Source organism: Amblyraja radiata, chromosome 12 (genome assembly GCF_010909765.2).
Source record: "Amblyraja radiata isolate CabotCenter1 chromosome 12, sAmbRad1.1.pri, whole genome shotgun sequence".
Lineage (NCBI taxonomy): Eukaryota > Metazoa > Chordata > Chondrichthyes > Rajiformes > Rajidae > Amblyraja > Amblyraja radiata.
Window position 1 is genome coordinate 14,687,429 of NC_045967.1, and position 27,686 is coordinate 14,715,114.

Below are 27,686 nucleotides of genomic sequence, written 5' to 3' on the forward strand. Positions count from 1 at the left end.
GTAAGGTGTGAAAACACATATCACAGAAAGCAAGGGTTACTTGAAGTTAGATAAATCCATATTCATACTGCTGGGTTGGAAGCAGCCCTAGTGAAATATGAGGTGTTGTTCCTCCAATTAAATTATTTCCTCCGGTTTCCTTCCACATCCCAAAGACGTACAGGTTTGTAGTTTAATTGGATTCTATTTAAAAAGAAAAACCCAATGTGCAGGTAGTGGCTGAGAAAGTGGGATATCGGAACTCGTGTAAACGGGTGATCGATGGCCAGCATGGGCTCAGTGGGCTGAAGGGCCTGTTTCCATGCTGTAGCTCGAAACTAAATTAAAAAGTGGAACACTGCCATCTTCCCAAGATCAATTAGAAATGGTTAATAAACATATCGCTTAGTGACACTCACACTCAACCACTGAATAGAAGGGTGAAGAAAAATTGGCATGCACAGGCATTAAATAAAACTGGTCAATTTCAATGTAGTCAAGATCTTGCACGTTCTTTAATTGTGAATCATTGCTGCCCGATGTTAGCTATCTGCCTGATCGCCTTCGTAGAAAAATATTGCCAAAAGTTTTGCAACCTTTCGACCAAACACAAAACACAGGAAATGCTCAGCGGGTCAATCCGCATTAGTAGGGGGAGCAATGTAGAAGGAAACTTCTCTACATCGGTGAGACCAAGCGCAGGCTTGGCGATCATTTTGCTGAACACCTCCGCTCAGTCTGCCTTAACCTACCTGATCTCCCGGCGGCTCAGCACTTCAACTCCCCCTCCCATTCCCAATCTGACCTTTCAGTCCTGGTCCTCCTCCATTGTCAGAGTGAGGTCCAACTCAAATAGGAGGAACAGAACCTCATATTTCACTTGGGTAGTTTACACCCCAGCTGTATGAATATTGACTTCTCTAACTTCAGATAGGCCTTGCATTCTCACTCCATCCCTTACCCCTTCCCAGTTCTCCCAGTAGTCTCACTGTCTCCGACTACATTCTATCTTTGTCCTGCCCCCTCCCCTGACTACAGTGTGAAGAAGGGTCTCAACCTGAAACGTCACCCATTCCTTCTCTCCAGAGATGCTGCCTCACCCGCTGAGTTACTCCAGCATTTTTTGTCTACCATCGATTTTAACCAGCACCTGCAGTTCTTTCTTACACAATGTAGAAGGAAACTCAAGTTCAGCTTTAGACACACAACATGGAGAAGGTGTAAATTCCACACACCACCCAAGGTTGGACTCGAGCCTGGGTCACTGTAATTGTGTGGTTGCAACACTGACTGCCGTGCCATTCTTTCATGCATTTTCTGTTTTTATTTCACATTTTTATATGGCATCTTCAACACAGAAAAAATTAGTTCAGTTTATGGATACAACACAAAAACAGGCCCTTCGACCCAACCAGTCTGTGCAGACCATCAATCATCAATTCACACTCATTCCATGTTACCCCACTTTCTTATCCACTCTCTACACATAAGGTGCAATTTACATAGGGCCAATCAACCTAAAAACCTGCATGTGGGATGAAACTGGAACGCCCAGAGGAAACTCATGCAGTCACAGGGAGGAAGTGCAAACTCCACACAGACAGCACCAGAGGTCAGGGTCAAATTTGGGTCTCTGCAGCTGTGAAGCACAAGCTGTGCTGCCCTCACCTTTAAATTGAAACTGTACTTTATTTTTGTATATAACTGTATTTTATCATAATTATACATTAAATTTTAATACCGACTATAAACACTCGACTTTCTACCTCTACCTAATTGCAGCACCTGTCACTGTGACCATATCTGAACAAAGGTGTATGGACCAAATCGGTGTTGACCCCAACACTAGCCAAGGCATTTCAGGATTTATGATGAAAGACTTATTCCAGGTACAGAGTCATCAGCATTGAACACCTTACTTTGCAAATTAGTCACACACAGGGATGGTATGTTATTTCCAAATGCCACTGATTATTAAAGAAATTAAGTAACTAATTAAAATCATCCATCATTGTCTTATTCCATGAATCCTTCAGCCAACTCCGTCTAGATGATGATGCAAGCAGAACAACTTTGAATCTTACAACTAAATACTCCATATGACTCACCTAATCCTTGCCAGAAGCAATGATTGGCATGGAGCACCTTCATCAGAGCAAAATATAAAAATTGTTCACAAGAACATGATCAAATCTCATTTGAAACCATGCTGTCTATAGGCTCTTTGTTAGTCATTGGTTACTTACCAAATAACGATGGGTAAGCTACCAACAAAGCATTCTTTAATGTGGGGTATCAAGAATCATACAGTGTGGAAACAGACCCTTTGGCCAAACTTGCCCACAACGACCAACATGCCCCATCTACACTGGTTCCACATGCCCGTGCAAAGGTCCTTAACCCTCTAAACCTATCTATATACCTGTCCAATTATCTCTTAAATATTATGATAGTACCTGCCTCAACTACCTCCTTTGTCATCTCAGGTTACCATTAAATCAGCCCCCCTATCCCCCCCTCATTTTAAATCTATGTCCTCTGGTTCTTGCTTCCCCTACTCTGGGCAAAAGACTGTGCATTTATCTGCTATTCCTCTCATGATCTTATACACCTCTATAAGATCACTCCTCATCCTCCTGCACTCCAAGGAATCAAGTCCTCGGCTGCTCAACCTCTCCCTATACCTCAGGCCCCCCGAATCCTGACATCATCCTTGTAAATCTTGCACCCCTGAGACATGGTGACCAAAACTGAACACAATAATTTCAATGTGGCCTCATCAAAGTCTTATATAACTATAACATAACCTCCCAACTTCAATACCCAATACTCTGATGAAGGACAATGTGCCAAAATCAAGAGTGTTTTTTATTGACATATGTCGTGAAACTGAACAATGATATTCTTACTTGTAGCAGCAGCATAACAAGTTGTAAACACAATACTCAAGAGATAACGAGCTAATGAAGCAAAAAAAACATAATAAAAAATTGATTAAAAAAATCATAGTAACTATGGTGTATTTAACTCTCAGGTAATGGTAGTGGTTATAAGTCCAATGAAATGAAACTGAAGTCCAATGAAATGGTACAGAGAGTTCCAAATCTATGAATCAGGAATAAAACAAACAATTTAAGAAGATAGAAGGGCCTTCTTAACAACGACATTCAAGGAGGAAATTGCAGATGTGTGGGCTGTGGGAAGTGAAGGCATGGCCACTAAACAGAGCAATGTACAGAAGAGGCATCATTGACAGCGATCAGAAAATTGTACGTTTCCAAGATATGCTGAAATGGAGAAGAGCAAAATAACAGGTGTTAATAGTGAGGGTGAGAATAGTTACACCCATATCCAAGTGTGCCAGGAGTTACAGTGGAATGATGGGAAATGAGATAAATGAGTCCAAGTTTAAAGTAGATGTGCGGAGCAAGTTTTTTGTTACACGGAGGGAGGTGGGTGCATGGGAGGCGTTGGCAGGGGTGGTGGTGGAGGTAGATAAGTTAGCATTTAAGAGGCTTTCAGATGGACACATAGATATGTAGGGAATGGAGGGATATGGATCACGTTCAGGCAGAGTAATTAGTTTAATGTTTGACAGACAATGTGGGGTGAAGGGCCTGTTCCTGTACTGTACTATGTTTTACGTTCTCTGCAATCATACCTGAAAAGCAGAGTATTGGATTTTTTTTTAAATCAATGTTACAAGATCAATTCCATTTTTTCAGTTATATCTGTTAATTAAAATAAATTTCAGTGCAAAATTTCTGGGAAGCTGAATGCAATCTAATAGATTTTGCCTGGATCGTGTAATGTGGAAAGTATTAATCATTTAACTTATTACCAAAGATTTTTCCATAATTGAAACTCTGTATGTATCCTGTGAAATAAAAAAAGTCAAGGGTTAAAGAGATACCATATCTACAGCATCTCACAATTACGACACAAAATCTATATCAGCCTAATCTTTGCATTACAGAACATTAAAATTCTAGTGCTTCTTGTTTAATTCAGAGATGCAGCATGGGAATAGACAATAGGTGCAGAGTAAGCCATTCAGCCCTTCGAGCCAGCACCGCCATTCACTATGATCATGGCTGAAAATCCACAATCAGTACCCCGTTCCTGCCTTCTCCACATATCCCTTGACTCTACTGTCTTTAAGAGCTCTATCTAACTCGCTTGAAAGCATCCAGAGAATTGGCCTTGACTGCCTTCTGAGCCAGAGAATTCCAGACTCACTGGGTGAAAAAGTTTTTTCTCATCTCAGTTCTAAATGGCCTACCCCTTATTCTTACGGCTGTGATTTTTGGCCATCTTACTCAGAATCCCCCTCCGCTGCGTAGGGCAAGAGGATATTTCCCATCAATTAAAATTAAAAGAGTTATTAATGTTTAAAAAATGTTGATATTCTCTATGCTGCCCCTGCTGGTGGGAGGGGGGGAAGGGACTATAAATCCCGGAAGTGTTGTGCCTCACTCAGTCTCTGCAAGATGGAGGAAGTGAGAGGGTCACATCTCTTGGAGCTGAGAATAACATGGAACACATGTCTACTCAACTGTGAGTACCCTTAATGTGGTTTGAAAATGAAAACGTGGTTGCTTTGAAATGCTGCACTGCAAAAGGTTGTTGGTGGTGGTGGTAACGGCTTTGAAATGCTGCACTGCAAATGGTTGTTGGTGGTGGTAACTTGACAACTTCCTGTTTGCACTGTATATTGATTTTAGATAAAACGCTACCTTACGGCTGTGATTTTTGCCATCTTACTCAGCCCCCATCTGCTCATCATGTGCAGAGGATTCTTCCCATCAAAGAAAAATAAAAGTTATTAGTGTTTAAAAAAATGTTGAGAATCACGCCATGAAGGCCACGCCCCTTCCGGTGAGAGGGGGAGGCACTATAAAACCTGGAAGTTTGGGTGTGGCTCATTCTCTGCATGATGGGGGAGGGAGAGGTCACGACTGTCTGAGCTGTGAATCAACTGACACACTGAATTTCTACTGAAATGTGAGTGTGGTGTTTATGTGTGGTTTTATGGTCATTTCACCCTGCTTGAAATGATATGAAACTGCATTTGAATGTGGTGGCCTTGCACCCTGCTTGAAATGGTAGGAAACTGCATTTGAATTCGGTGGCCTTACACCCTGCTTGAAATGGAATTTTAAGGAATAGCCGTGAGTCAATTGCTCGCCCACCAGCCGTGAGTGAGCTGCCAGCACATCAGGCTTGAGTGACTGAGCTGGCACCCTCAAGAATCCATTTGGCCCACAATGTCCATACTAGCTCTCTGGAAACCAGTCCCTTCAGCCCATAATACCCATACTAGCGCTCCAGAAAGTGCCCCCACTGGCCACTAATATTGGAATTTGTGGAGAGGTGGAATATTGCGTTGGGAGACCAGCCCACCCATGTGATCATGGGACCCAACGGGTCCCACTTAGTCTAGTAATCTTATTTGTTCCAATAAGATTCCCTCTCATCCTAAATTCCAGTGTATACAAGCACAGTCGCTCCATTATTTCAACATATGACAGTCCCACTATCCCGGGAATTAACCTCGTGAACATACGCTGCACTCCCTCAATGGCAAGAATGTCCTTCCTCAAATTTGGAGACCAAAACTGCACACTATACTCCAGGTGTGGTCTCACTAAGGTACACTGTAGAAGAACCTCTTTGCTCCTATACTAAACTCCTCTTGTTATGAAGGCCAAAATGCCATTAGCTTTCTTCACTGCCTGTTTTACCTACATGCTTACTTTCAGTGACTGATGAACAAGGACTTCCAGATCCCGTTGTACTTCCCCTTTTCCGAACGCGACACCATTCAGATAATAATCTGCCTTCCTGTTCTTGCCACCAGTGCATGACCTCACATTTATCCACAATAAACTGCACCTGCCATGCATCTGCCCGATCACCCAACCTGTCCAAGTCACCCTGCATCCTCATAGCACCCTCCTCACAGTTCACACTGCCACCCAGCTTTGTGTCATCTACAAATTTGCTAATGTTACTTTTAATTCCTTCATCTAAATCATTAATGTATATTGTAAATAGCTGCGGTCCCAGCACCAAGCCTTGCGGTACCCCACTAGTCACTGCCTGCCATTCAGAAAGGGACCTGTTAATCCCAACTCTTTGTTTCCTGTCTGCCAACCAATTTTCTATCCTTGTCAGTACCCTTACCCCCAATACCATGTGCTTTAATTTTGACCACTAATCTCCTGTGTGGGATCTTATCAAAGGCTTTCCGAAAGTCCAGGTACACTACATCCACTGACTCGCCCTTGTCCATTTTCCTAGTTACATCCTCAAAAAATTCCAGAAGATTAGTCAACCATGATCTCCCCTTCGTAAATCAATGCTGACTCGGACAAATCCTGTTACTGCTACAGGCCCTTCAGCCCACCAAATCCACACCAACCATCGATCATCCATTCACATTAGTTCTATGTAATCTCACTTTCTCATCCACTCCCGACACACCAGGGAGAAATTTTACAGAGGCCAAATAACCTACAAACCCACATGTTTTTAGGATGTGGGAGGAAACCGGAACACCAGAAGGAAACCCACGTGGTCACAGGGAGAACATACAAACTCCACACTGACAGTACCCAAGGTGAGAGTTCCTTACGTTTGAGTGTTAGCTTGGATTCAGCATGGAAGAGGCCCTTCTGCCCAATTATTTCATGCTAACCAAGGTGTTTAGTTTATTATTGTCACGTGTACTGTGTTATAGTGTAAAGCTTGTTCGTTCCATAATATAAAGTCAGCGAAAAGATCATACATGATTATAATCAAGACACCCATGGTGCACAGATACAGGATAAAGGGACTAACGTTTAGTGTAACCTATTTGCCTGCATTTGGCCCATATCCCACAACCTATCCTATCATGTACCAGCCCAAATTTCTTAAAAGTCGTTATTGTACCTGCCTCAATTACTTCCTTGTCTCTTCAATCAAGCACTTTTGGGCAGTAGGGTTTAACTTTAACACTCTGCAGAATTTCCCATTCATGTTCACATATTTTCACAGCTGGCCAGAGCAAAATACTCCTCATTGTGGCCATTTGGCATGTTGGAAGACTTAATGATGACAAGTGAATGGATTGTGATCAGGTTTTCAGCAGCCACAAAATTCAGGTCATTTGATTCATGAATCCAGGACAAAAGTCACATCATTCTACACAGAATGAATGAAACCAGAAAACACTGCTAAAAATAAAGTGTGAATTTGGACTTCTCCTTCCCAAAGGGGCTGTGTCTATGAATGCAATTTAACATTTATCGATCATATCATCACTAAAGAATAGCAACATGAATTGAACTACATTTAGACTTTGGAGATAAAGTGAAAACAGGCCCTTTGGCCCACTGAGTCCCCACCGATCAATGATCACCCCATACACTATTCCACACACCTGGGACAATTGACAATTTGCAGAAACAATTAACCTACAAACCTGCACGTAATTGGAGTATGGGAGGAAACCGGAGTACCCAAGGACACTCATGTGGTCACAAGGAGAACTTACAAAATCTGTACAAACAACACCTGCAGTCAGGATCGAACTTGGGTCTCTGACGCTGTAAGGCAGCGACTTTAACCGCTGTACCATAATCCACTGAATGGAAGGACTAAATTTGAGGTAAAAAACAGTCCAATCCTGTTCTGTTTAGAATCAAGACTATAACGCTAAATAATACTCATTTATAGCATAGAACATACCAAATATTGAAATGACTGGATAGAGTGAATGTGGAGAGAATGTTTCGACTGGTGGGAACCTCCAGGACCAGAGGGCACAGCATCAGAATAAAAGGACGTCCCTTTAAAAAAGAGATGAGGAGGATTTTTTTTTAACCCAGAAGGGGGTGAATCTGTAATATTAATTGCCGCAAATGACAGTGGAAGACGTCATTGGGTATTTTTAAAGCAGATATTGACAGGTTCTGGATCAGTAAGGGGAGGCAGGAGAATGGGGTTGAGAGGGAAAGATAGATCAGCTTGAATGAATGGCAGAGCAGACTCGATGGGCCAAATGGCATAATTCTGCTCCTATGACTTATGAACATAAAGCAGTACAGCACAGGAATAGGCCCTTCGGCCCTCAATGTCTGTGCTGAGCATGATCCAGATTAAATAATCTCCTCTGGCCGCCTATTATTCATATCCCTACAGACTCGATGGGCTGAATGGCTTAATTTTGTTCCTAGGTATGACAGTCGAAAGTGCCTGTCCCACTTTCCCGAGTCCTCTGCCGAGTTGAAAGGACCTTAAAAAAAAAAATCAAGATTTTTGTGATCTACGAACTCCTCCTCCCGACTATCATTTTACTCGTGGACATTTTTGTCATGCTGGAAAAAATGTCCCGACTTACCTGATGCCCCGAATACCTACGGCTGGCATAACGAGCCGCTACGATATATCTACGGCCTCCTACGACCTCCTACGGACTCGCTACGGACATTCTCCGAGTTTGAACCATGGGGAAAACTCATGAGAATACGCGAGTACCTCGGGAAAGTAGGCCAGGCCCTTAAGGCTCAAAATCTGAAATCAGAGGGGTCTTATTCCTTATCAGATGTAGAAGTGAAGTAAAAACATGCAAATAGAATATTTCTTTGTGAACAAGATATAAAAGGGAAGTAAACTGCAGATAGTATCCTAGGTAGATTGAATCCATTAATATATACCATGATAAAACTATTTCTTCGTCTCCATCAGTCTATGGAAAGTAGATCAGATTTATACTTCCTGCCACCAGGTTTCCGATTTGCCACCTTGAATCCATCACGGTAATTATCCGCTGAGTCAATAATGCCCAAGGATAAAGACACAAGGCAGAAGCGTTTGCAACATCCCTCCGCCAGAAGTGACAGGTGGAAGATTCACCTCAACCACCTCCTGCTATTCCACCATCATTGAAGCCAGCCAGCAGCCAATTTGAATCACTCCGCATGGTCTCCAGAACTAGCTGTGCCTCCAGCAAAGCTGTTCCTGTAAAATGTACAATGCTGGCATCTACCAAACAATATGGAAAATTGCCCAGTTGTGTCCTCTCCACAAAAAACGGCCAACTATAATCCAATGAATTACTGCCGACTTAGTCCATCCACAATTATTGGCAATGTGATGGAGATGTCATTTGACATTGTTACAAAGTAGCACATACAAATCACTTGCACACTGATTCTCAAATTAGATTCTGCCAAGTGCACATAGCTCCAGACTTCATAATAGCCGGAAGACCTCAGTCAGTCTGAAGAAGGGTCCCGAACCAAAGCATCACCTATCCTTAGTCTCCAGAGATGCTGCCTGACCCACCGAGTTTCTCCAGCACTTTGTGTCCGTCTCATTATAGCCTCGTTCCAAACGTGAACAAAAGGAGTAGATGCCTAAGGACAGGTCCTTGTCAAAGTGTGTCATCAAAGAGCCCTTCTAAAGTGAAAGTGAATCAAAAGGGATTCCACTTGCTGAAGTTATATCCATCGCTAAAGCCAACTGCAGACAATGGCACTGTGGTGCAGTGGTAGAGTTGCTGCCTCACAGTGCATGAGACCTGGGTTCAATCCCAACTATCGATACTGTCTGTGCAGAGTTTGCACGTTCTCCCCATGACTGCATGGGTTTCCTCCAGGTGCTCCAGTTTCTTCCCACGTTCCAAAGATGTGCAGATTTGTAGGTTAATTGGCTTCAGCAAATTGCCCCTAGTGTGTAGGATAGAACTAGCGTATAGATGATCAATGGTCGTTGTGGGATTGGTGAGCCGAAGGACCCATTTCCACAGTGTATCGATAGTCAAACTAAAATACCATTTACATTATGTTAACCATAGAATATTACTGCAAGAGTTCTGTGTACCGAACGCACAAACTGTCACGGCCTTATATATCATCTGTCCATTTTCCACCATATTCCACACATACGATTTCATTTATTTATAGATATTGTTTATGACACTTTATAAATATTCTTGTTTTGTTTTTTGTATGCTGTTTCACACTTGCTTTTTATTCTTTTATTTTGTTCGAAATAAATAATTAAATAAAAATTTAAAATATATATATATATTTATTGCCTGACGCACAGAGTTCCTCCAGCAATTTGCTTTCTGCTCAAGATTGGAGATATGTGAACAAAACTCAACTGGATCAGCCACAAAGTCAGATGTTGTGGTTAATAATTCAGAGACTTGGAGTCAGAGTTGTACAGCATAGAAACAGGCCCTTCATACCACCTTGTCGGTGCTGCCCAAGTTCACATTGTGGGATAGTCATACTTGCCTGTATTCGGCCAAGCCCTCTAAATCTTCCTTATCCATATATTTTCCCAAATGTCTTATAAAGTTATTTCTATAGCTTCCTCTAGCAGCTTACAGATATGGCCTGCTCCCTGAATGAAAAAGGTTGGTCCTGAAGTCCTTCTTAAAGTCTTCTCCTCTCAACTTAACCCTATGCCTTCTAGTTTTAGAAGCCTCTCCCCTGGGGACAAGACGATGAATATTCAGTTCATCCATGCCCTTCATGTTCCTCTAGATTTCAGAAAGGTCACCCCTCAGCCTTCTACACTCCAGACGCACAAGTCTCAGCCTATTAAGACTTTCCATATAACTCAAGCCCACCAGTCTATTTAACATCCTGGTGAATCTCCTCTGCACCCCTTCTGAACTCCTCAAATTGTTTATCTTCCTCTACAAAACACAAGCCACTTAATTTCTCCAGATATGTCCAACTCCAAGAACAATTCAGAAGCTTGACAGCAACCCTGATGACAAAGCTGACCCCCAACACTAGCATCCAACACCAGTGCCCAAAACATTAACTTCCTTTTCCACCGATGCATCAGGGTTGGGTTTGTGACGCCTACACTAACTCCACTTGGTTTCTTCAACGGTACCTCCAAGGCACATGTCGTCTACCACCGAGATAGGGAAGGGCAGCAGATGTAATGGAAAACACCCATCACCAAGTTCCCTCCAAATCACAAACTATATTGACCTAGAAATTTAAATGGTGTTCCTTCATGGTCCCAGATCAAATCCCAGTACGGGGTGGCACAGAGGGAGTACCTCCAACACAAAGGTAGCAATGGGCTAAAAAGATGGTTCACCACCTCAATGGGCGATTCGAATGGGCAATCAATATTGGCCAAGTAACACTTGTACCGATGGACGAAGAAGTGCACAGAGGATTTCTTGATTCGATTTAATAGTTTGAAATCTCAAATGACTATTCACTCCCTGAAAGAAAGCTGGAGAAAAGGAGACCCTTTAATTGTCTCTTTCTGGGCCAGAACGATTACATCTAGTAAGACAATATTATGTTAAACAAAATGATTGATCATCCTCCTCACTGATTTACCAAAATAAATGAAGGCAGATGTAGATCTTGCAACTTTGAATATGTTGGCCAACATTTAATTTTATGGATAACAAAAGGATGAAGCAATGATATTATAATAGGAAATTGATTTAGAATAAAGATCACTTTTAGATTTAAGTCCTCTGTCAGCAGTTATGGTAATGTTTAGCTTGCTGTCTGCATAAAAGGTATTACAAAAAAGGCAAAAAGTCTCACTGATTCAAATTGTAATTTAAACATCACCATGGCTACCTTGGATCAAATAATTCAATACCAAAATTTGCCTTGGCAAGTCCAGTATCATCTGCCATCAGTCATCCAGTAACAGACAGGTGTCAAGGGTCAAATCGATTTGCCGATGGATATTGTGTTATCTTTTATAAACATGCCAAGATATGTAAACTGACAATGACACATTTATCTTCAATAAGACAAAGGAGCCAATTATCCACTTCTGGGAGCATGGTGGAATACATACCCCAACCAGCATCAACAGTGTAGAAGTGGAAATGGTTGGGAGCTTCAAGTTCCTGGGCACTAATACTACATGGTCCAACCACATTGATGTGACAGCTGGGAAGGCAAACTAATGTCTTTACCTCCTGAGGAGATTGAGGAGGTTTGGCATATCGCCAGTGACTCATACAAACATCCACAGATGCACAATAGAAAACTTACTGTCAGGATGCATCCCAGTTTTCGTTGGGAACAAGACCGTAAGAAATTGCAGAGTTGTGGATGTCGCCTAGTCCATCACACAGACCATACTTGCCAACATTAACTTCATCTACACTTCATTCTGCCTCTGAAAAGCAGCAAACATAAGCAAATACGTCCTACCCCAGTCATTCCTTCTTCTCCCTGCTCCCATTTGGCACAAGGTACAGAAGCTTGAAAGTGTGCACTACCAAACTGAACAACTTCTTCCCCTCGGTTAAGAGTCAGTCCATAAGTTAAGCTACTGTCTGATTCACCTCCATCTCATTGTGGACTTGGTCTTTATCTATCAAACTGATGTGCCACGATGCTGAGAACTATATTCCGCACTCTGCATCTTCCTCTGTGCTCCATGTATTGCACTGAGTTTGACAATTGTATTTATGCATTTATTTATCTGGTCTGATTGTATAGCATACAAAACAGCTTTTTTCCTGGCCTTGGTACACACGACAATAAACCTAAACCTTATATACAGGTATATGCCGTCAATTACACATGCACTAATATTTACATCTATTGCTTCATCAAGAAACAATTAATAGGTCAGTTGCAACAGTGGAAAAAGAACAGAGATAAGCTTACAGACCAACTGGGCAGCACGATGGCACAACGGTAGAGTTGCTGCCTTACAGCGCCAGACACTTGGGTTTGACCCTGACTGTGGGTGCTATCTGTAAGGAGTTTGTACATTCTCCCCGTGACCCACGTGGGTTTTCACCGGTTTCCTCCCACATTTCAAAGACGTGCAGGTTTGTAGGTTAATTGGCTTTGATAAAATTGTACATAGTGTGCAGAATAGTGCTAGTGATCGCTGGTTGGCACGGCCTCGGTGGACCGAAGGGCTGTATCGCTAAAGTCTAACCACCTTTAAATCAGAACATCAACGTAAACTGAAAACTGTTTCCCTCTCCATGGACTCTGCTTGACCTGCCGAATATTTCAAGCCTTTCTTTCTGTTTTGATTCCACTTAACATTCTCTGCACTGAGGAGAACAATCCTTAGCTTCTTCAATCTCCACATGTAACAGAGGATCGATACCAGATTTGTAAATCTTTTCTGCAATAGTTCGAATCTTTGGCATCCTTCATGAAACGCCAGCAGCTCCACCAGCTGTGCCATTTTCTTGTTATTGTACGCCCAACTGTTTCAATTTTATTTTCAAGCTGTCTTAACAGTTTCAAAGATGCATTTACATTTTGTTCTGTTCACCCCAAATCCCCGTTACATACAGTTCCCCCTTTACGACACCTTTCAATTCACACATATCCCTTTTTATTGCTGCATTTCTTCTGCATTGCCTCTTTTAATTCTTTCCACTATAAAAACTCATTCCCACTTCCTGTATGACATGTTATCCACCTCATTTACCCATGTTATTGCCACTCAATACCTGTTGGTAATCTTTATTTTTTCATTTTGTATCATCTGAATTGAATTTAGAATTATGCCCCGTGGCTATAGACTCATAATTGTCACCTTAAGAGGATCAACATTTTCATTCAAACCATAAGATACTCTAATTAAAAAGGTAAGTACAAACTTTGTTTGTACTCGTTTGAGGGATTATTAGCCAACAAACTAAGGATAAACTAAAATATAGTTTTGAATATAGTGGAAACACTTAACAGGTCAGGTAGCATCTGTGTAGAGAGAAACAGAGTTAATTTTTCAGGTCGGCGACCCATCTCGTATATTGCATTTTTTTCTAGCTCAATTCCTCTCCATGGTTCAAACATTTACTCTATTCCATTCTTCAGCAATCCACCAGGGAAGAGATTAAAATGTTGCTACAGTCTGTTCTAATGTTCAAGTGCTATTATTGTACCACCACTTCTGCATTCTGCACCCCACTGAGATATTATGGTTAATATAATTAAAAATAAGACCATTGGACCATATAGGAGCAGAATTAAGCCATTTACCCCTCGGGTCTGCTCTGTCACTCCATCATGGCTGATCTATTTTTCCTCTCAACTCCATTCACCTGCCTTTACCCCCTCAAACTTTGACACCCTTACTGATCAAGAACCTGCCAAACCGTACTGTAAAAATACCAATGACTTGGCCTCCACAGCCGTCTGTGGCAATAAATTCCACAGATTCACCAGCCTCCAGCTAAAGAAACCCCTCTTCATCGTCATTTGAAAGATATGCCCTTTTATTCTGGGGCTGTGCCCTCTGGTCCTGGACTCTCCCATGGGTTTGTTTTAGAGGCTCCAGCAAAATGTTCTTGGCTAACATTGCACTGCCGGGTAGAGCATCCGGGTCTGTCGGACCTCATGTTATTTGGATGGGACGGGGCATCTATTTACCATCTCAAACCGCAATAAAATCTTCCATGGCATACAAACTAGGAAATTCGGTACTCTGCCCAGCATTTACCCATCAGTCTATCCTTAATTTTAAGGCAGAGATAGATTCTTGATTAGTATGGGTGTCAGATGTTATGGGGAGAACGCAGTAGAATGTGGTTAGGAGTAAGAGGTAGATCAGCCACGATTGAATGGCGGAGTAGACTAGATGGGCCGAATGACCTAATTCTACTCCTATTCCTTATGACCTTACTAATACTGGTCAACTGGTCAACATACCTGTTTGTGGGACCTTGATGTGCAGAAATGCCCATAACATCTCCAACATTGTAACAATACTAATGCCAGAGCAGCACAGTGGCAGAGTTGCTGCCTTATAGCGCCAGAGACTCGCGATCAATCCCGACTATCGGTGCTGTCTGTATGGAGTTTGTACGTTCTCCCAGTGACTGCGTGGGCTTTCTCCAGGTGCTTCGGTTTCCTCTGACATTCCAAAGATGTCCAGGTTTGTAGGTTCATCGGCTTCTGTAAATTGTCACTAGTGTGTAGGTTAGAACTAGCGTACGGGTGATTGATGGTCAGCGCAGGCTCGTGGGCCAAAGGGCCTGTTTCCATGCTGTATTTATAAACTAAACTGTGACTACACACTTAGAATAACTTTTTCCAACTACTGCAAAAAAAACCTTTGCATATCGTGAAAGAAACATGAAAGATGTTACAGAAATTTAATTTGGTTCACATCACACTTTTCATCATATAAGACCATCCCTAGGTGACATTCTCCCATGTTATGGACATTCACCCATATGAACAAGCTCACATTATGTTATTAAATTTAGAGGTCTGATGTGCAGAATTAAAAAAAAAGACAAGATGCTAGAGTAACTAAGCAGGTCAAGTAGCATCTCGATAACATGAAGAAGTGACATTTTGGGCCTTGACCTTTCTTCAGACTGTGTCATTATCTGAACCAAACGTTATCCCAAGACCAGAATTTGTCTACCTTCACATAGATGCTGCCTCACCCGCTGAGTTTCCCCAGCATTTTTGTCTACCTTCATAGATGCTGCCTCATCCGCTGAGTTTCTCCAGCAGTTTTGTCTACCTTCAATTTTCCAGCATCAGCAGTTCCTTCTTAATCATGATCCCAAGACCAACAATTTTCTGCCTGCACATAATCCATATACCTGCATTCCATCTGCAGTTTTTTGCCTCTACATTCCGATGTACAGTATATATGTTAATTCCCAACAATAGCAAAACTAATTTCTCCTCGGTCTCTATTTTTGCTTACTGTACTTTCTTATCAGTCTTCTGTGCTTTTGATGCCTTTAATTACAATACTGTGGCAGTACAGTTATATCATAATGTGATTTGTGTATATCTCCAAACCCACTGAGTAGCTCCAGCAGTATGTTTATCTGCCATAAGTGGGTTGTGTCTGCAGAATCGGATCATATACAGGTTGAATCTAAGAAAATGACAAATATTTAAAAACAATGAAATTGTCATTTTTATTGAAAAAATAATTATACGGCACGCATAGAAATTTATTTGTGCTGAAAGAGTTGACAAAATGATCATGGTTTTAGCATGTTAATAAAATATTTAGAGTTCAGCAAAATGCACTTGCTAGTGATGCAATCCAGCTATTATAGTGCTCCATTGCAGAAGCCTTCAAAATAATACAATAATTTTTAATAAATAGAAACACAGAACATAGACAATAGGTGCAGGAGTAGGCCATTCGGCTCTTCAAGCCAGCACAGCCATTCAATATGATCATGGCTGATCATCCAAAATCAGTACCCCGTTCCTGCTTTTTCCCCCATATCCCTTGATTCCGTATATAAATAATCTGTTGCTGTATGCTGCCATGAATGGACAGACGACGTTTTGGGTCCCGAAACGTTGTCTGTCTATTCCCTCCACAGATACTGCCAGTCCCGCTGAGTTCCTCCAGCACTTAGTGTTTTGCACTACAATAAACCACTGAGGGAGTGTAGCATTATCTGTAAGGCAACTTTCAGGTAAGATATGAAGGCCAAGTGTTTTATGCCATCTCGCGTGACGTAAAAGAAAATCTACGATGATAAAAGAGAGTGCAGATGCTGCAATCTAGAACAAAATAAAACTCAATGGGTGTTTGCAGGCAAGAGGTGCAAGTCAACATTTCAGGTCTAGGTACAGCACCAGGACTAATATCATCTGACACTGTTTTAAAACAGAGTTGAGGGTCTACTCAAGTCCTAACCAATATGAAATTACCTCAGCCTTACTTTTTCATCATTCCCAAGGGGTCTTAAGAGTGTGGATGCAAGGTGTTTCCTCTTGTAGGTGAATCAAGACAGGGGCGAGATAATTTTTCACAATGATATGCAAGGAATGCAGGGATTTGGATTATATGTAGGCAGATCTTAAGGGTGGCACTGTGGTGTGATGGTAGAGTTGCTGTGTTACAGTGCCAGAGACCAGGGTTCGATCCTGACAACGGGTGCTGCCTGTACGGAGTTTGCACATTCTCCTCGTGGGTTTTCTCCGGGTGCTCCGGTTTCAACCCACATTCCAAAGACATGCAGGTTTCTCGGTTAATTGGCTTTGGTAAAATTATCTTGAGTTTGCAGGATAGAACTAGTGTACGGGTGATTGATGGACTGGGTGGGGAAAAGGGCCTGTTTCCACTAGTGGGAGTCCAGGACTAGAGGTCGTAGCCTCAGAATTAAAGGACCTTCCTTTAGGGAGGAGTTGAGGAGGGATTTCTTTAATCAAAGGGTGGTGAATCTTTGGAATTATTTGCCACAGAAGGCTCTGGCGGCTGTCAAATAATATTTTTAAGGCAGAGATAGATAGATTCTTGATTAGTACGGGTGTCAGGGGTTATGGGGAGAAAGCAGGGGAACGGGGTTAGATATAGATTAGCCATGATTGAATGGTGGTGTAGACTTGAGCGGCCGAATGGCCTAATTCTACTCCTATCACCTATGACCATCCATGCTGTATCTCTAAAAAGGTTAGAGTTGGTTTCATGCTTGGCACAGATACCGTGAGCCGAAGGGCCTATTCCTGCGCTGTACAGTTCTAATCTATGTAATTGTTTTTAAGATACAGCATTGAAACAGGTCCTTCAGCCCACCAAGTCCATGCCGACCATCATTCACCCATTCACACTGGTTCTATGTTACTCCACTTTCTCATCTACCCTAGGGGTAATTTTACAGAGGCCAAATAACCTACAAACCCACCTTTCTTTGGAACGTGGGAAGAAACCGTAGCACCGGGAGGAAACTCACATTGACACAGGGAGAACGTATAAACTCCACACTCAGACAGCACCCAAGAACAGGGTCGAACCTGGTTGGCTGGCGCAGTGAGGCAGCAACTCTACCAGCTGCACCACCCGAGGAAAACTGCCACAAGTCTTTGTAAGTCTCTCCCTGAAAGGGTGTTGGAAGCAATGAATATTTTAAAGCTTTGATCATATTGAAGAGCAGAGCAGGCTCAAGGGGGAAAGAAGCCAACTACTATATCTTGGTACATGTGCACCAGCTACATATTCTGCATAACAGACCAACTACACTTCAGCAGCATTAAAAACACCCTAGGACATCCTGAATGGCACAATGGCGGTGCAGGCTCGAAGGGCCGAATGGCCTACTCCTGCACCTAATTTCTATGTTTCTATCCTGAAGGGGACACTAGGGCCTTCTTTTAAACACAGCCACCTTTCTCTTCCCCATCGTAATATTCAGGCTCATTAAATTGCTGTGTCGAGTATATAGAGGCAATATGCATCAAGTCAGGAGACCACATACAGAGGCAGAAATTTGCCCTTGTCTCAAACCATAGTTATATTATTTGCGACTATTTTAATAATAAAACATATGGTGCCTGAAATTTTAATGCATACAGATGGTGAAGGGAGAGAGACTTCAACCTCGCTTTGTCACCGTTGTATGAACAACCTGGATTGATGTTTAATGCAGTGAAACATTCCAAGGCACTTTGCAAATGTTAGCACACAAATTCTGACACTGGGTCACACAACATTTTCGAGCAGGTGACCAAAGGCAGAATAATTAAAGAAATGCAGAAAAACCAGGCAGGCAAGGAAGTCGGAATTTGGCGGGTAATCGACTGCTCTTTATACTGATAGATATCATTTTAACTGATTAAATCACAAGAGTTCCAAATGTGACATTCAAAGACATGGTAACCTCTCATAACATGGGTGAATATTAATGATTTCAACACTGCAAAAAATAATCTGATTTGTTGTTGATTTTCTAATATAGACATCTGCCCTATTGATATGACATATTCACTTCCAGCTAGCAGGATACTGACAAAGAGTATTTCTTCTGTTTAGTTACGACGTCTCTTAAATATTGGATAGGCTGTCCTTCCTCCCTTAATACTTTGACTATATAGATGTGACTGGTTCAGGTAACTTTACTGTCATCATGAAGCAGCACAGCGATAGAGTTTGATCCTGACCGGGGTGGTGTCTGTTTGGAGTTTGTATGTTCTCCCATTGACTGCTTGAGGAAACCCACAGGGTCACAGGGAGAATGTACACACTCCACACAGATGGCACCCAATGTCAGGATCGCACCCGAGTCTCTGGCACTGTGAGGCAGCAACTCTTCCGCTGCGCCACCCTCATAGGAGTCACACACAGGAGTCACTGTTGATGGATTGATAATATGATCTTCAAACAAAACCATCATTCAATTCTCATGCTCTTGAATTTCTCACAGGCATTCCATCCTTGGGTGATCACGAGAAACAGAACATGGCGTTGAGGGGCAAAAATCGTCATTGGTAGCGGAAGTGCGAGGGGCCAAATGGCCACATCCTGGTTCTAGTGGCAGCTGCCAGCACTCTTAGATTGTAGTCATTAGGCTCAAGATCAAGAGGGTGACACAGTGGTGTAGCGGTACAGTTGCTGCCTTTCAGCACCAGAGACCCGGGTTCAATCCTGACCAGGGGTGCTGTATGTACGTTCTCCCTGTGACCACGTGTGTTTTATCCGGGTGCTCCAGTTTCCTCCCACAAAAATGTGCAGGTTCGGAGGTTAATTGGCTTCTGTAAATTGTCCCTAGTGTGTAGGAAAGTGCTAGTGTAGGGGGGGGGGGGGGGCGAATGCTGGCCGGCATGGACTCGGTAGGTTGGAGGACCTGTTTCTGTGCTGTACCTGTATCTTTAAGGACATGTATCGTTCATCAGCAGCCTACGTGTGTGGAGCAGACCAGCAAACAGCACAGCACGTCATTTTTGACTGTGCTGTCCTCCGATCCCCTGGTGGAGGGGTAGACCTCATGGCCCTCGACAACAGCACATTGAACTGGCTACAGCGCCTGGAGGGTGTTGCATAACCTCTGCTGCCTCAAACGCAAGAAGAAGAAGTCTGAAGATCAATTCAGAGGTCTGTCAACTCTCTTTTTCTGACTGCTTGCACCTTCCCCATCCCACCACCACACTGCGTCTACAAAGCTCCTAAATGCCTCAAACCTGCTCAGTCCTCCATGAAGATAACTAACCAAGCTTATGATCACCTGCTCTAACACCTCTTGCCATGGCTATGTGTCAAACTTTGCTTTACAAAGATAAGCTGGAGGGCGGCACAGTGGCACAGGCAGCAGAGCCACAGCCTCACAACATTAGAGATGCAGACTTGATCCTGACGTCACATGCTGACCATGTGGAGTTTGCACGTTCTCCCTGTGATAGAGGAGATATCTTCCCATATCTTAAAAGCGTGCGGTTTGGCCTCTGTAAAATTGCCACTAATCTGTGGGGAATGGATGAAAAGGTGGGATAACATAGAACTAGTGTGAACAGGTGGTCAATGTGGACTCAGTGGGCCTGTTTCCATGCTGTATCACTAAACTCAGTTATCCTGCATTTAATTTAAATACTATATTAAAAAAATGTAAAATAACAACAGGAAATGCATGAAAGAATAGCACAGTAGTGCAACGGCAATGTTGCTACCACACTATTTCAGTGACGTAAGCTCAATCCCAACCTTAGATGTTTTGTGTGGAGTTTGTACATTATCCCTGCAACGCACCTGTTCCCACTGATCCGCTGGATTCCCCTCACATCCTAAATGTGTGTTGGACTACAATTGGCAACTATGAATTACTGCCCAACATTTTATTTCCCATTCCCCTTTATATGCACATCATGGAAACGGGCCCTACAGCCCACCGACTGACCATCACCCCATACACTAGCACTATCCTACACACCAAGGACAAATTAACAAAGCCAATTAATCTTCTGGTTTTCAAACATTTGAATCTCCTTCCCATACCGACCTTTATGTCCTGGACCTCCTCCACTGCCAAAGTGAGGCAACACTCAAATTGAAGGATCAGCACCTCATGTTTCGCGTGGGTAACTTTTAACCCAGCGGTATGAATATGACCTCTCATTTCAAGTAACCCTTGCATTCCCTCTCTCTCTCCGCACCTCTAGTGCCACTGATTTCCAGTATAGAGATACAGCATGCAAACATGCCCTTCAGCCCACCGAGTCCATGTCACCATTGATCACCCATTCACACTAGTTCCATCTTACTTTCACATCCACTCCCCACACACTATGGGCAATTTACAGGGGCCAATTAACTTTTGACCAGCACGGTTGTGGAATGCAGGAGGAAATCCACGTGGTTGCGTGGAGAATGTGCAAACTCCACGCAGACAGCACCAGAGGTCAGGATCGAACTCAAGGTCTGGGTCTCTGGCGCAGTGAGGCAGTAGCTCCACCAACTGCGCTGCCCCAAATGCTGTCGTCAATGGTCACCAGAGGTATCCCCATTGGCACCCTAGATTACAAGTCATCCTTTGGGTTTTCAGGAAGTGTGGGCATGGTATAGCCAATGGCCTTACTCGGCCCATTCTGCACAACACAAGCCCATGGGTGGCACACTGAATTGCTGCCTCGCAGCGTCAGAGACCCTTATTCGATCCTGACTACGGGTGCTGTCTGTGTGGAGTTTGTACGTTTTCCCCGAGACCGCGTGGGTTTTCTCCGGGTGCTCCGATTTCCTCCCACACTCCAAAGACATGCAGGTTGAAGATAGACAAGGAATGTTGGTCTGGAAAAGGAATAGGTGACGTTTCAGGTCGGATCTTTTCTTCAGACTGAAAGATAGAGAATGCCAGAAGAAAACAGGGCCGGCAACTTGGGTGGGGGATAGAATGTGTGTGAACGGGTGATCGATGGTCGGCGTGGACTCGGTGGGCCAAAGGGCGTTTCCACGCTGTATCTCTGAAAATTGAAGCCTTGGGCCACCAGGATCGGAAGCGCAAACGCCTTCGCTTTGGCCGCTGTTTGCTCTTGTGACGGGTTCAATTAGTCATCGCTGTGCCTCGAATGGAAGCGATACAGATGGGTGCACTCCAACTTTTAATCAGCCCTGACTGAAAGCAGACATCCATGGCCACCTGAAGTCCATCAACACCACTGATCAGCCACCGTCTCTCTGCCAGCAACAGAGATTACCATCAATTGGGAGAATTTAATTACAGAGTGAATTCTCAGCCTTTGCAAGGAAGGTCTCGGTGCAAGTTTTAACATGACATTTGGTTCGAATTCAGCCCCGGCATACAACGTGGGAGAGGAGATCTGTATCTTCCGAATAAGGGACAAGATTTAACGTACAGCGTCAACGAGAAACAAATAGAAGTCACAATCTTGAGCTGACATTCTCACGAACGGACGCCGGGTCGGGATTTCTCCAGTGGTCAATAGATTGTGCTGTTTATCGTGACAATTATCACCGTTTAACCCGCAACGGGCGGCGTTCCCATCATAATTAGTACTAGTAAATGGTCGTTCGCTGTGGTACATTAAGTGGAGCAGCAGTGTCGTTTGTGGGGATGATCACACTGAGCCACTCGCTGGAGCGGTAGACACATAGACAATCAGGGGGATTGGGATACCAGCGACACTTCTCACAAGGCGAACAATTGCAGTCTTCTCATTTACTGCATGTGGCCTCCGCGCTTAATTTTTCCCCGACACCGCGCTATCTTAATTGCATTACCAGAAAACAAGTCGTGCCAAAACACTGGAAACATTTTGTAAAAAGTAATATCCCCAAAATTGTTCCCCGCTGTGTTTAGACGCCCGCCCATCCGCTTCACTCCCATTTGCTGCTTCAGCGTTAGAGATGGGTCTCTGCGGCGAGGGTGACTGCAAAAGGCTGCCACAGCCGACTGAATTCCGAGTTTCCTTCATGAATCACTTTGAAACAAGCAGCCTTGCTAAGCGGCTACCAAAGTGTCGCCGAAATCACCTTATCAATCGTGAAACCCAACTTTTATCTTCATTGGAAGAACATGCACAAAGTGCTGGAGTAACCCAGCGGGTCATGTAGCATCCCTGGAGAACATGGTTAGATAACGTTTTGGGTCGGGACCCTTCTTCGAACTGATGTATCGTCATTCTTGATGGTGGGATAGGCGTTTGGTTTGAGTTTGTTATTGTCACGTGTACCGAGGTACAATGAAAGGCTTTGATTTGCATGCTGTCCAAACCGACCACATAATACATACATAAATAAAAATAATCAAGCCGAACTCAAGTACAATAGGTAGAGCAAGGGGAATTACAAACCCCGTGCAGTGTAGCTCTCGGCATTGTAGCGCATCCATTTCAACCACCCTAAACACGACAAATCATTAACTAACCCTTTAAAACTTGTATTTAGAGTAACTCAGCGGGTCGGGCAGCATCTCTGAAGAACATGGAGAAGCTGTCTGACCCACTGAGTTACTCCAGCACGTTGTCTTTTTTTGTAAACAAGCATCTGCAGTTCCTTTTGACTCCATGAACAGACTACGAACCTCGGGCTCTTTTACACGAGTAGGATTATCCATGGGTTTTTTAAATAACATGTCAACACAATATTCAGGTAACAAGTCTGTAAGCTGTTGCAAGTAAGAATCTTACTGCTCCACTGTCGGTAATATGACAATTAAACTCTCTTATTTCCTTTCAAGTGTACAAAGTGTAGGCGACGCGCTTTTGTCGACTTGCCCTGCGTTTGAACAAGGCCTCTGCAAATAAGTTTTCCAAACGTCAATAATTTGTAGGTGTCCACGGACAGTTTGTCGCAAGTGGTTGTTTAATATCTGGCCATGCGAGGTACGCCCCCTCACAGCTTACATTTCCAAGCATTATACAGCTATTGATGTACATTGGGAACACACGGAACTTGCAAGGTACCTTATACAAGACCCGGCTGAACTAAGGCCAGGGTCACCGGATTAATTAAAGAAAATAAACAACTTCAGTTAACTAAACGTTGGAGTCAGATAACTGTAAACCCTCGTTGCATTTTAACGAAGTGACCAATTTATTTTCCGTTCTGCCCATCCCGTTACGTTGAATAAATACCGTTCCTCTGCGCTTATTCTATCATGAAATCGCAGCAAGGTGAAATTGTGCTGTTAGCACGTGGGCGTCTTACCGGTATCCCCAGGAATTTCAAGTGCGGAGGTATTGCGGGTCGCAATTTGCGCGCCTGTCTGTGTCCGTCCCCGCAAAGTTGGTTCAATTGCCGGGGTTGGCCGCACGGTTCTGCAGGCTGCTTGCGTCCCCCCGATGTGAAGGCGGCGGCGGCGGCGGCAGCGGCGTGCCTGCTGCGGGCATTCCTCGGATCCCGGTCACCCTGCGACGATCTCCCTCCACAAAATCAGTTCATCTCGGGCGGGCGAGTGTTCCCCCGGAAGGCGGATAGATGTCTTATGACACGGGAGTCCTTCAATCAATGAGCCTATGCAGTGATCAATCCTGCAACATCCACCCTCTTCTCCCCCCTAACTCTCTCACACACAAAACAATTCAAATCCCTGGTCTGATTTCGCTCATAGTGAGAAACCCGTGCAGTTTTGAACCACACGCCTGTATCCGCGACCGTACAGACCAGCTTCTTCCCGGCGCAGTTTCAATTGACTGGCATGCCTTTTCTTAGCTTGGATTAGACAGCAGGAATCAAACTGTCCATTGCTTCATCCTTGCCATTCATGCTCCGGGAGAAAACTCTCTCTCTCTCTCTCTCCCTGCTCCGGCTTATTGCTTATTACATGATGCTGAAATTCTCAGCAACACCGACCGAACATCCAAACTGCTTCTCTCTCTTGCTCTCTCAAACCACTGTGCTCTGTAGAACGCGCAGATGCTCACCACTATTTCTGCGCAAAAAAAAAACACACACACACACACGCAGTGGCGATCTGGAAGAGCGAGCCTTCTCCTAAACTCGCTCACTTGCCATTTACAGAGTGCGGCGCTCCCTGGAATATAGCACCATCACTTAGCACTGGCACACTTCATTATCTCTCTCTCTCTCTCTCTCCACTCCAACCCCCCTCTTCTCATTCTCAGAGACGCGGTGAATAGATGCAATACATTAATGCATTTTTTATATATATATAAATACGCGTGCACAGTCTGAGCTCCCTAAGCGAAACCCCCCATATTCCTCCCCCGACCAACAATGTCCCCCACACCGCTGTCGCCGCCTGGTGGAATTAATGCAAGATTGGGTCGACTTTGCATTGTGCAAATTGCAGCAAATCTTGGATCGGATCACGGATGAAACAGCCACACGTTGCATTTGAAATAAAAACGTTTGTTTTAATGAGATCAACTTGGCTATCGACTCTTGTATATCTCCTCTTTATTCCTTGCAAATTCAGTCACCGTGAAAGGAAACCGTGTAACTTTAAAACATGGGGGCGATTTACAAGTGTCTTAAAAGGAGAGTATTAGTGAACATCATGTGAAATTAAATGCCACACGGGAGGAGTTAATTTCTAAAAGCGCCCTGGGTGGAAGGGTTGGAATTAAGACCTTTGGGGAAGGAAAGATTGAGATCACCGCATGGTTTGAAGTTTTTGATTCGACTCGGTCGTTGAAGCTTCCTCATCCACCGTAGAAATGACAGGTCACGCCAGGAGTCATAATTAATACACCCGGTCGCTGTGGAAATATATTAATCACAGGGCTTGCGCCTGTCAGGAATTAGTGAAACCACAAGTCACACAAACAGGTAACGACAAAGACGGTCAGAAACTATAGCCGCTGTGGGAATTCCTAAATTGAAAGATTTCTATATAAAGATTTTTGTATTAAGATCTTCGCCGGACCGGCTGGATATATATGTGTGATTCTCCAAACTCCAGATTACTCTGCAGTTTATGGTGATTTATTGTTAACAGCTCGGCTAATCCTGGCTGCAATCTTTCCCGGGTTACTCGGCGTGGGTGTTCACATTGTATAAATCAGATCAATTTAGCTCAACGTGCCGACGTCAGTTCTTTTTCAGAGACGGGAACAAAAAAAGCCCTCAATAGTTATCTTTCTCATTTAAGGCTTAATGAATAGAACATAGAACAGTAAAGCACAGGGGCGGGCTCTTCAGACCAATATGTCCGTGTGGAATATGATGCCTCCTCTACCTGCTCATGGTCAATATACACTCATTCCCTGTACATCCATGTGCCCATCTAAAAGCCTCTTAAAACCACCACCTGGCAGTACCTTCCAGGCATCCACCACCCAGTACATCTCCTTCAACCTTTGCTCCCTCACTTTAGAGCTATTACCTCTAGTCTTTGATATTTACACCCAGGGGGAAAAAAGGTTCTTAATGTCTACCCTTTGTATGCCTCAAAATAGTATATACTTCTACCAGGTCTTCCCTCAACCTCCAGCAGTCTCTGATTCTGAGTAAGATGGGTCTCCAACTGGGAAACTCCACAACCCTTCCTGGGGTGAGTGGGTACAATACAAATAAATCGGTGCTATTGACTTGAAGGTCAGAACACTTCCTACTTTCCCCTCTGCCACTCTAACTGATGTCTCATGTCTCATTCACCCCAATGCACGCACCCGAGCTTGTGATTAATATCACATGGTGGCGCAACTGGTAGAACCGCTGCTTCACAGTGCCAGAGACCCGGGTTCGATCCTGACTACGGGTGCTGTCTGTACGGAGTTTGCACATTCCACCTGTGACCACAGTTTTGTCTGGGTGCTCTGGTTTCCTCCCACACTCCAACGACGTACAGGTTAATTGGCTTTGGTAAAATTGTAAATTGTCCCTAGTGTGTAGGATAGTGCTTGTGTATGGGGCGATCGTTGGCCGGCATGGGCTCTGTGGGCCGAAGGACCTGCTTCCAAACTGTATCTAGTCTAAAGTCAAAACCGTAATACTTGCTCCACCTATCCTGACGCTGCCAAGTCTTTTGTGGTTCCAGATGCTTACCAATGTGATTTGTGTATTAAATCTCCTCTGAAATAACAATTTAGCTATGTACTGAGCTGTGAGAAACTGCCAATTATGTGGGAACACAATGCCCAGGTTCTGTGAATGGAAATTAAAACCAACCAAAGTGTACCTAAAACAAACTGGCTTTGTCCCATCCTGACCTCTCTTTTCCAGCTTTCTTCCCCCTACAACAATGCGTGAAGAATCGTTGCCTTCCATTCCCTCCACAGATGCTGCCTGACCTGCTGGGTCTCGACCCGAAACGTCACCCATTCCTTCTCTCCAGAGATGCTGCCTGTCCCACTGAGTTACTCCAGCTTTTTGTGTCTATCTTTAGTTTAAGCTTAGTTTAGAGATACAGCGTGGAAACAGGCCCTTCAGCCCACCAAGGCTGCACCGACCCGCACATTAACACCATCCAACACACACTAAGGACAATTTAGATTTCTACCAAGTCAATGAACCTACAAACCTGTACGTCTACGGAGTGTGGGAGGAATCCGTAGAAAACTCACACAGGTTACAGGGAGAATGTACAATCTCCGTACAGCCAGCACCAACGTAGTCAGGATCGAACCCGGTTCTCTGGCGCTACAAGGCTACTGCTGCGCCACCGTGCAGCCCTTTATCATTCAAGCACTTTGTGTTTTATTGTATCTTGGTGGCATTGAGAGAAAAGGCAGAGGAATATCCTCGAGTTTGCATCAACAATCAATTTCCAGTGACCCCCCATTGAAAGTGGAGGTGGTGAATGGAAATAGGTTGTTAATGCAAATGTTCCACATCTCAGTGAATCTCACTGTGGACAGAAGCTTAGTACCACTTGAAAACAAAGGTCTCAATGACGGGATTGCTGTCCTTCAAATGAGAACTTAAATAGAAATTATCTGTCTTTCTGATAAAGTCATAGTCATACAGCACAAAAACAAATCCTTCGTCCCAACTCGTCCATGCCGACCAAGGTGCCCCATCTAAGCTAGTTCCAATTGCCCATGTTTGGCCCATATCCTTCT

At 43.7% G+C, this 27,686-nt stretch overlaps 1 protein-coding gene across 1 annotated transcript in view; it reads right to left on the reverse strand.

Moving 5' to 3' along the window:
- il1rapl2 (interleukin 1 receptor accessory protein like 2) overlaps positions 1-24,656 on the reverse strand; it is an 859,242-nt gene extending 834,586 nt beyond the window's left edge. The window contains exon 1 of the mRNA XM_033030273.1: positions 23,869-24,656. The gene's annotated coding sequence lies outside the window, so the exon portion shown is untranslated. The remainder of the gene's footprint in view (positions 1-23,868) is intronic.
- Between the last annotated feature and the right edge of the window lie 3,030 nt (positions 24,657-27,686).